We start from the raw sequence: 10774 nt of genomic DNA, 5'->3' as shown, positions 1-10774 counted from the left end.
TGTTATTATTATTATTATTATAATATATAACCCTTTATTTATCAAATATATGATTTATTGTATATAGAGAGACCTCAAACTATTTTATCGGCAACTTTGGAGTATTTTTCTTAATGACTTTGTTATATCTATTATTCGTCTAACGTTGCAATTTCACTTCTCGTCCTTAAATTATAACTATACTTGACAACATTTTGTGGGGTTGAGCATTAGAGAGATTTAGCAAGAATTGAACTCGTTATCTTATGGTATGATCAATAAAATAAGAATCATGTTTCATCTATTCAAACACCTCTTACAATGAAAAAATTAAAAATTCAAGTGTTAACATAGTAAAAGATATACTTATGAGACAAATTGTAGTTAAATATATACAAGTTACACAAATTAAACCAAATTACGTGAATCACTGTATAAAGGACGTCAGTCGATGATGCTACTAACTGCTCCCCCGGAACAATGACCAATATATCAGCAAACAAAGAAAAGTTAACCAAAAGTATATTCAATAGTTAATTTGTGCAACGTATGACCAAATTAAATGTATTACAAATTTGTCAATTTATTGTGTGTGTGTGGTGATATGCAATCCATTAAAATGCAAAATAATTTTTAAAAATGTTATATATTTCCATAAGGAATTTTTCTATGGTAGCATTACAATAATAAGGCTAAAGATTTTTTATTTGTTTTAATCCACCAAAGCAAGAAAAACAAAAGAAGAGACTGGATCAAACCAATAAACGGGAGCAAACCCACTGAACAACATATCAAAACCTATAGCTAAACTCGTTGTGACGATGCCTTCTCTTGCGCCCACCACTTGCCCAATCTCCATTGCGCCCCCTAGCGCGCTCAAATCGCTCAATGCAACTCCACTTGCAGAATCTGAAAACTCAAAGCTCGGCTCATACTCCGAATCTGAATTGAGATCCGCTGAATGCAACTCCGACGTGATCCTCAAACTAAGCAATCCCCCAAGTCCCTCAACCCGAGTAGACCCTTTCTTCTAATACTATTGACTGGTATACATATAGTTTATCTTTATTGATTGGATTGCCATCAACAGGTAACTGGTTCACAATTAAAGTGCACGTCCCCTGCTATCCAGATGCGGCCATATATTATGATCATTGAGACATCTCCTACTATTCTTGTAATGTTTTCAATCATGTCATTCTTGTCAGCTCAAGTTCTCAGGGCATGTTAAGACCACATCTTATTAGCACCTGTGTACTGATCTCCAACTAGGTTCTGATGCATTTAAACTGAACAAAAACAACTACCTTAAACTGTGATAATCTATTTGTGCTGGCCCATGCCCACTTTCCCACATCCTCGTATGATTTACATTGATTAGCTAGAAGAAGAAAATAAGGGGGAAAAGAAAAGAGGGTCAATCTTTCATATTAATAATGATCAATTAAAACATGGAGGGGTAAGAAATATATGAAAAGAAGTGTATTAGAGAACTCAAAATCGGTTAGTTAAATGGTCCAACAAGAAACCCTGAAAATCTGATAAATCTATGTTTGAAAGGGACAGTTGATTTTTGGTCTGCACGTAAAGTTGACGAGAGAAAGGCTTATTACGTTGTCAGCACCAAATAATTGTAGACTGTCACTTTCATCCTCAATGCCAATGTCGTCTCTCATGAGACGAATTTAAAGATAAATAGTGAACTACTAGTCCGTATTAATTGATTATACATTATATTACTCAAACTCCTTTTGAAATTAAATAATGACAACGATTATCACAACAATTAATATTTTCGTCTCCTTTTATTAACTTTACCATATGTTTTTAGTTAATAGTTGGATCATTTTATTATCGTTGTTAATCATCCATCCAAATATAGATATTTTAATTTTACCTAATAATTCAATGTTATCATCTTAATTCATCACTAAATGGATAGAGCAGAACTTTTGTACTTGAAGATCACGAGTTTAATTTTTGTCAACATTTTCTTGGAGTTTTGGTCAAGTCTATCTATCACACAAGCTAAGGTCTTTATAGTGTAGTTTACCTCTCTTATGTAATTTGTAGGCTATTACATAAGAATAAAGGAGTACACACCCTCGAGTAGTGACTTCCGGATATTATATACACTTATAAGTGGTGTGTTAAGTTTTTTTTTTTATATGTGTGTGTAACCCAGGGTTTTCACCAGACAAAGTGATTAATCCACTCACTTAAGCACGTACCTCTGTGGATGAGACAACTGGCTTAAAGATTTAAGGTTACTTCATATCCAAAGTCAATGAATGAACCCTTAACCTTTGGTTAAGACTAGATGAGTCATTTCCACTCAATCACGCCCCAAGGTTAAGTGGCGTGTTAAGATGATTACATTAAAATTTTGATTTTAAACAAAAAAAAAAAGAGTTAATTTAGGAAGATTGTCAATATCATTAATGAAATGATCAAATGAATAGGAATGTCATTAAAGACATAGAAGTAACTTCCATGATGGTTTATAGCAATGTTGAATACTAAAAATAATACCAGATAACTCGATAGCTTGGAGAATTGATAAGCAATTGCAAGGTTAGAAATTTGACTTTTGTAAAGGATGCGCTATGTCAAAGAATTCCTGGTCGGATTTTCTCTCAGGGTTAAAGTCAAGCTCTTCAAGCTCAATCAAATTAAATTAAGTTTAATCTCACAATTGCGAAAATACCAGATGTATGCAAAAGTTCAATAATAATAAATATATTAATGTGCAATTTCATTTAGTTAAAAGTTGGTGAGAAATTTAGCCATTTTACCCTTAATTTATCAAGATAATTAGGTTCTTTTTAAATAATAGCCCTCAATATATTAATGTTTTTCGTGACTATCATTTTCGAATTTTGTTTTTTTTTTTAAATTTGGTAAGATTTCGCAAATTGTTTATTTCTTGAAAATGATGTCGATTTAATTGACAGTTTAAATTTGTCAGCTTGTACCCATCAATATAATAAACACTACGTCCCACATGAAGTTTCCTAGAAAGAGGAAATATTTGTTTAAGGGCATGTTTAGTAAAATCCCAATTCCATTTTCAGAAGATTTCATTTATTTTAACACTTTAATACTCCGTAATTCAAACGACTAAAATTAAAGCTTGAGGTAAATAGCAGGTAAATGGTGATGAAAATTGCATTAGCTTTTGAAGTTAAGGTATAGGTCACCCATCACTTAACTGTCGTAAATTATTTGATTATCTGATTTTCATATCATACTTAAAATCAATTGGTAATAAGTAAGTGAATATTAACCATTTAACTACATTCTTTCATAGTATGCCACAACGACACATCTCGATCTGAGTAGGAACAACTAAACTTGGCTGATCCGGCTGCCGCCTAACAAGGTATCCAAGTGGACCGTTTATAAGTCTAATTAAAGTGCTAATTGCATAATCCGAGATAGTAAATGAGACTATTTTAATATTCTTTCCCTTCTTTTATTATTAATTTATATTTATATAATATATAAATTATTCAATATAAATTATAATATTTTAGGTGTACTCTATGTTTTTTGAAATGTATTTTATATTTTGCAAAGTTGTATTGTACTCTCCTTCTATATACTTATGATAAAGTATAAAGTACAATTTTACAAATTACATTGCATTACAACACATGATTTTGTAAACTTTTTCTTATATAATAATATAAAACATCATATTTATAGATCCTAATAATATAAATAATAAAATATACTTATATAAGTGATTTTATAGGTTGGTCATTAATAATAAATAATTTATTTATCTGTTATCACTAGTTGTACGTCCCAAAAAAATCAAAAACATTTTCATTTAATAAAGCAGTGTTTGGTTCATTATCCAATATAATATTTTACTAATAAATAAAATGTCGTACGTAGAATCCTACTAGCTAGAAATTTTTGGATTCTAGTTCTTGTCTTCCTAATAGCTGTCAGTTGTTTGTTAGTGGCCACAAAAATGCTTGTTTGCTTCCATCATTACCTTCGTAATCACAGGTTTAGTTATTTTAATTAATAATTAATAATATATGCAAACACGTTAAATCTTGCTGAGCTTTTATAGTTTCCGGAGAAAACAGGAATTGATTGAGGACATTTAACTACAATATATAATATATATACTTGCTAATTATATAGGAGTTTAATTGATTGTTAATGTGGGAGGTTTAATTTAGCGTTTTGGAACAATAAGTTGTTACAAAAAGTTAATTAATCAAACTTTATATTGGTTGTTTAACCGAGTCAAATGGCTAATAATGGTCAAATAAGTCAAAATTTACTAATAAGCTAATTATGTTACCAAACAGGGTCATACTAGGATAGTGCAAACTCACATTCATTTTTTAATGTGGGACAAAGTCTCTTTGAAAAGCTCTCTGAACTTTAACTTTTCTCAATTCAAATTAGTACACTTTGATAATCAATTCTAGGACTTATAAATGCATTTATAAGTCTTAAAACTGCTCAAAGTAGTTTTTTCGATCATCTTTTTGATAAAGTCATTTTGTATGTAATCAACTATTAGCTAACCGTTAATTTACCAAACATCTTTCAACAATCAGCTAATACTATCAACTTTTCAAAATCACTAACACAATCAGTCAACAACTATTTACCAAACACTCCAAAATTTTTACACTATTTTTTTGCCAAAATTATATGCCATAAGTAACTTGTATAATCTAGCTCCAATAGTTCTCGCAATATAATACAAAGAGGGCCCCCTAATTTTATTATCTTCATTCATTTATTATCTATACAATCAAGTGCTAATCTCTAGCACCATAGAATCAAAGCTTAACAAATGACATTATATTTTAGTTACTAAGTTATAATAATTAAATAATAATTTTTGTCTCTTATTACTTTGTACGTATATGTGTATGATCCTGGTATCTTCAGTGTAGAAGCATTATAAATCATGACCGTACAACACATTTTAAAATATTTAAATTAAAAATTATTAATTAAATTAAGTAGATTAGGAATTTTATTTACAAATATCAATGATTAAAAAACTATATTTGGTCATAATAAATGTTTTCCGAACAACCACCACAAATTAGAAAGAAAATTGGCGTTTTCAAAAAAAAAAAAAAAAAAAAAAAAGAAAAAAAAAAAAAAAAAGAAAAAAAAAAAAAAAAAGAAAAAAAAAAAAAAAAAGAAAAAAAAAAAAAAAAAGAAAAAAAAAAAAAAAAAGAAAAAAAAAAAAAAAAAGAAAAAAAAAAAAAAAAAGAAAAAAAAAAAAAAAAAGAAAAAAAAAAAAAAAAAGAAAAAAAAAAAAAAAAAGAAAAAAAAAAAAAAAAAGAAAAAAAAAAAAAAAAAGAAAAAAAAAAAAAAAAAGAAAAAAAAAAGAAAGAAAGAAAATTAGCGTTTCGTAAATTAGTTTTTTTTTTTTTGAAAGCCGTAAATTAGTTATTTATCATTATTAGATAACATGTAAAATTAGGATATGAGCCCATTGTTTTATTTATTGAATTATCATTAAATTAGTTTTAGATATAAATTTTAAAATAAGTATTTTTAAAAACAAAATAATTATAAAAACAACAACAACAACAACAACAATATACAATTATTATTATTATTATTATTATTATTATTATTATTATTATTATTATTATTATTATTATTATTATTATTATCCTTCTTCATGTTGTTTTAACTAAATATCGATTTTGTTTTTATTATTATTATTAATATAATGGAGAATGGACATTTTAGTCCTTCAATTATACTGTAATAACCATTTCCCCTTAATATAATGCTATAATTATAAAGTAGTATTATTAATAATTCAACATTAAAAATGTAAATTTGATTAAAAACAAAATAAATATAAACAATATAAAAATTAATAGGTAACGTTAATTTTTATTTATAAATTTAAGAATAAAAAAGTTATTTAAGGATTTCAAATATATTTTAAAATAAATCATTTTATATCAAAAATTTATTTTAAATATCTTTTTAAGCTTTTAACTTATAGACATCTATAAGCTAAGCCAAACATATGTTTACCAAATAGTGATTTCCAATGTATGTTTGATTTAATCAAATAGTTAAAGTTTGTTAAATCAATCAAAATTTGACTAATAAACTACTCCATATTTATCAAACACTTTTATAATTTAGCTGATCTCTGAGTCTAATTGATATACAATCTATGGATTAAAAAAGAATGCTAGTATTTGGTAAAATTATATTTAATGATTTTTGTGTCTTACTATTTTAAATGTGTATATATGATCCGATTGAAAGAGTATTGACGAAAAAAAAAAAGAAGTAAGAATGCATACAAAATATATAACTTCGTATTTTGAAATCGGAGGACGGATCATGTAAATTATACATTACCATTAAAATACAATTTTCATTAAAAAAAAAAAAAAATAATGTTCAAATTGGCCACTAAACGTAATCTGAAAGTGCAATTACGCCACTGAACGAAAAAAAATGTGCAATTAGGCCACTGAACACTTCAAATGCATGCAATTTCACCTGATAGCAGGTTACCTTCCATTTCATCAGGTTGCCTGCTTACATGAATGGTGAGTTGACATTTTAAAATATTTTTATAATAATAAACTTTAAAATTAAAAATTAAAAATTAAAAATTAATTAAAAATATTTTTAAAATAATATTAAAAATATTAATATTAAAAAATATTTAAAAATTAATATTAAAAAATATTAGAAAATTAATATTAAAAAAATTTAAAAATTAATATTTTTTAAAAGTTTTAATTTTAATTTTTAATATTTATTAAATAATAAAATTTAAAAATAAAAATTAATTAAAAATATTAAATATTAATATTAAAATATTAAAAAAAATTAATATTAAAAATAATATTTAAAAATTAATATTTTTAAAATTTTTAATTTTTTTTATTTATTATTAAAAAATTATTTTAAAATTGCACATCACCATCCATGTAAGATGGCAACCTGATGAAATGGAAGGTAACCTGCTATCAGGTGAAATTGCATGCATTTGGAGTGCTCAGTGGTCTAATTGCACATTCTTTTCATTCAATGGCCTAATTGCACTTTCAGGTTACGTTCAGTGGCCAATTTGAATCTTATTCCAAAAAAATAAATAAAATTTGAAACTAATTTTCATTAAATTAATTTGGAAAAATGTGTGATTATGGGGGAAAGTTATTCTACACACCTATCAGGTAGAAAGGCATAGGGGCATGTGTTATTCACTTATTTGGATTATCAACTAATATTTGAAGTCCAACTTAAATTTCAAATTTTAGGTAAACCTGAAATATTATCGATTTAAATATTTTTAATTAGGATATATTTGAATAAAAATTTTGTTAGGGTAGTGGGTGTTAAATATTTATTCAAATCTGAGATGAAGTTTGAAATTAACTCAAATATTTAATACAAAGATAATAATAAATTATACATTAGCTATTAAATATATTTCATAATAATATTATATCAATTTTCTAAATGACATTATTTAATTTGGTTGTGTTTTTGTATTATTTTTACTCTGATGATAAACAACAATATTAATACCTAAAAATGAAAATTTTAAAATTAATCAAAAAAATTGTGCGCACCCAAATTAATCCAAAATAATTTCATCAGACTAAACGTATATAAATTATTATTTGATTCAAATTTCATTTTTTAAAAACATCACAGAATTGTATTTTTGCATGCCTCGATCACAGACAGTCCAGGAGGATAAGGTTCTACTCATTATGATTCTTTTTTAAGTTCGGTTTGAAAAACAGGAAAATGACTTCTGAAAAATATGTTCTGAAAATGAATCATTTTCTAGAAAATAGTTTCATTTTCAGTGTTTAGTTGCATTCTGAAAAAACTATTTTGGTGTGTTTGATTCATTTTTTGAAAAAATGAGTAGAATTGTATAATTAAACATTTTAATTATTTTATTTAGAATATAAAATATTTATAATAATATTAAATATAATTATTTTTATTAAACTTTATTTTAAAAAACACCACTGGTTTCCGCCGGAAACCAGACCTATAGTTTTCACCAGAAACATTGTTATAAGTGCGGTGGAAAATGACCATATTTTTTTCAGTCAACGAAAAACATTTTTCCAGACACATCCAAACACTGAAAACTCAAAAAATTATTTTTTGGATTTTCAAACACACCTTTAATTTCTTTCATTTTAATGTTAGGCTTTTAAAAAATTTTCTAATGTATGTACAGAAAGTTATTCAACTAAATTCTAGTATCAACTTAGTTTGGACCCACTAGTTGTAGAATAAGTCAATTTCACTTTTAATTTTTCAAGTATGATGATAATTATAAATTTTGACTACAATTACATGGAATATTGACAAATTTAATTTCTCCTCTATTTTAAAACCTCATCATTCTAAATATGAGGGTAAAATTGCCTACGAAATCCTTGTAATATATAATTTTCTTGAATTTATTCAATATACTTTAGTTATGTCGAATTTAGTCCTTATATTTTTAAAAATTGTGTAATTAAGGACAATAATTAACATCATTGAAATTGATAGTTAATTTGAATGATGTAGTACATGCCATCACTGGCATATTAACATAATATGATATAGAGTAATGCTAAGTACCTTTTCTGAAAACTGCCTTCCCAAATTTCCCTTCTGAAGTGACATAGTTCAACTGTATTCTTTAGCATTTAATTAAAAGTTTGTGGCGTTTTTTTTTTAGTACTAAAAGTTTGTGGCGTTAATTAGCCAATTCATGCCACCCAATGAATATAAGCCACATTATAGAGGGGAAATATTAGGAGAAATTTAGGAGGGGAAAACATCATTTTCCTATGATATATTGTGTCAACTCATATTTTATTTTAAGCTTAGTTTATTCAATTAAATTAATATATTAATATTAATATTAAGCTTCACAAAATAAATAGCTAACACACTGCCACAAGTTTTGAACCATTGATTTCTAATGAGATCAATGCTATTTTCTTCTAGTATGCTAAATAATTAACTAATCATTAATTTGTAAATTTTAGTTATGAGGTACAGATAATTTTATTTATTTTAAATTAAATATTTTTTATCTAAGTAAACTAAAAAAAAATGTTTAAAATAAGAACATACAGATTAATATAAACTAAGTAAACTAAAAAAAAAGTTTTAAAAGTTTAAATTAATTGTTTAACTGTTCAATTTTTTTTTTAACATACAAATAAAATTCTCTACAACTCCCATTTTAATTTTCATCTTAAATAAGCTTTTCACATCAATGTCAAGTTGATTATTTAGCATAGTGGAAGAAAATGACATTAATTTCATGAAAGGTCAAAAGGTTTAAAACTTGATTGGGGAGTATTAATTAAAAATTTTGCATTGTTAAAGCTTAATATTAATTTATTAGTTTAATAAAATTACTTAATTTTATTTTTTTTTAAAAAAACTACTTAATTTTAAAATAGAATATGAGTTAGCATGACACATCATATTAGGTTAATGTGGTTGTGATAATTTAGCTCCACATCATAAAAGACAATTATATTATTGTAAAATAGATTGAAAATTTTGAATAAAATTAATGTATAATTATTAAATTGCTTATTTTCTTTATTAATTTTTAATTATTTTTAAATTTAAACTTTTATGTTTTATAGTACTTTTAATGTAATTTTTAAATATATAAATTTTATATACTAAAACTAAACTTAATGTTATGAAAAATTAAATTCAAAATAACTTTAGTTTAGTCTCATTAATTTAACCAAACACATAAAATGAGACCAAGAAATAGTATTTGATTATTCAAAAGAATTGTACTCAACAAGAAATATGTACTAATACAATCAAAAGAGAAAAGATTCATTTAAAAAAAAATCATTTTTCAAGATTTTTACCTGAAAGATATTTTTTAAATCTCTCCCTCATGCTCCCCAGTCCCCTCTCTCTCCCTCTCTAACTAAAGAATAGGCCAGTTTGCCATATGTTACTATTTGCAGTTTTGCACTGGATCATATTAGCCTAGTTAAAATTCATGTTTGACCAAAGAATAAAAAATCTTGATTTATCTCAGCCTCTAGCCCAAAAATATCTTTAAAAATTAATTTTTTACTTTTTAAAAATAATTTTTCAATTCACAGTAATTACATTTATTAATTTAAAATAATTAATATTTTTTTAAGAAATAGCATTAAAATACATTCCTGATCTCTTCATTTAAAAAAAAGAAAAAACTAAACAAAGAAAAAAATTCTGGCATTCAATTAAATATAAAAAAATAAAAATATTTTTTTAAAAAAAATTAGTCATTTCTCATAAATCATTTTCTAAAAATATTTTTTAGGTTTTATAGCAAACCTTTAGTCTAGTTGATTTACAAGCTATCGATTGAAAAAAAAAAAACAAAAAAAAAACAAAAAAAAAAAACAAAAAAAAAAAAAAAAAAAAAAAAAAAAAAAAAAAAAAAAACATTACATTGTAACAGAGTCAATGATACTCAAAAAAAATTATTTGTGTATATATAATTTTATAATTTTTATTATTTATATTTATCAATGTTTTAATATTGGGCATGAATTTTCGCGCATCGCAAGTACAAGATGCTAGCTTATTTATACAACTCATGTGGCAATGCAGGCTGTGTAGCTAATGCGAGTGTGAGTCATTATGTATGTGATGTTAGCATTTAGGGTATCTCAGCTCTAATGGGAGAAAGAAAGAGGAAGAAAAGGGAAGCAGGGGTTGGGGAGGCCGGGAGGGAGAGCTAGAGAGATTTAATTAATCTCTAGACAGATTG

This window comes from Ipomoea triloba, chromosome 9 (genome assembly GCF_003576645.1).
Source record: "Ipomoea triloba cultivar NCNSP0323 chromosome 9, ASM357664v1".
Classification (NCBI taxonomy): Eukaryota; Viridiplantae; Streptophyta; class Magnoliopsida; order Solanales; family Convolvulaceae; genus Ipomoea; species Ipomoea triloba.
This window is presented reverse-complemented; position numbering follows the sequence as displayed.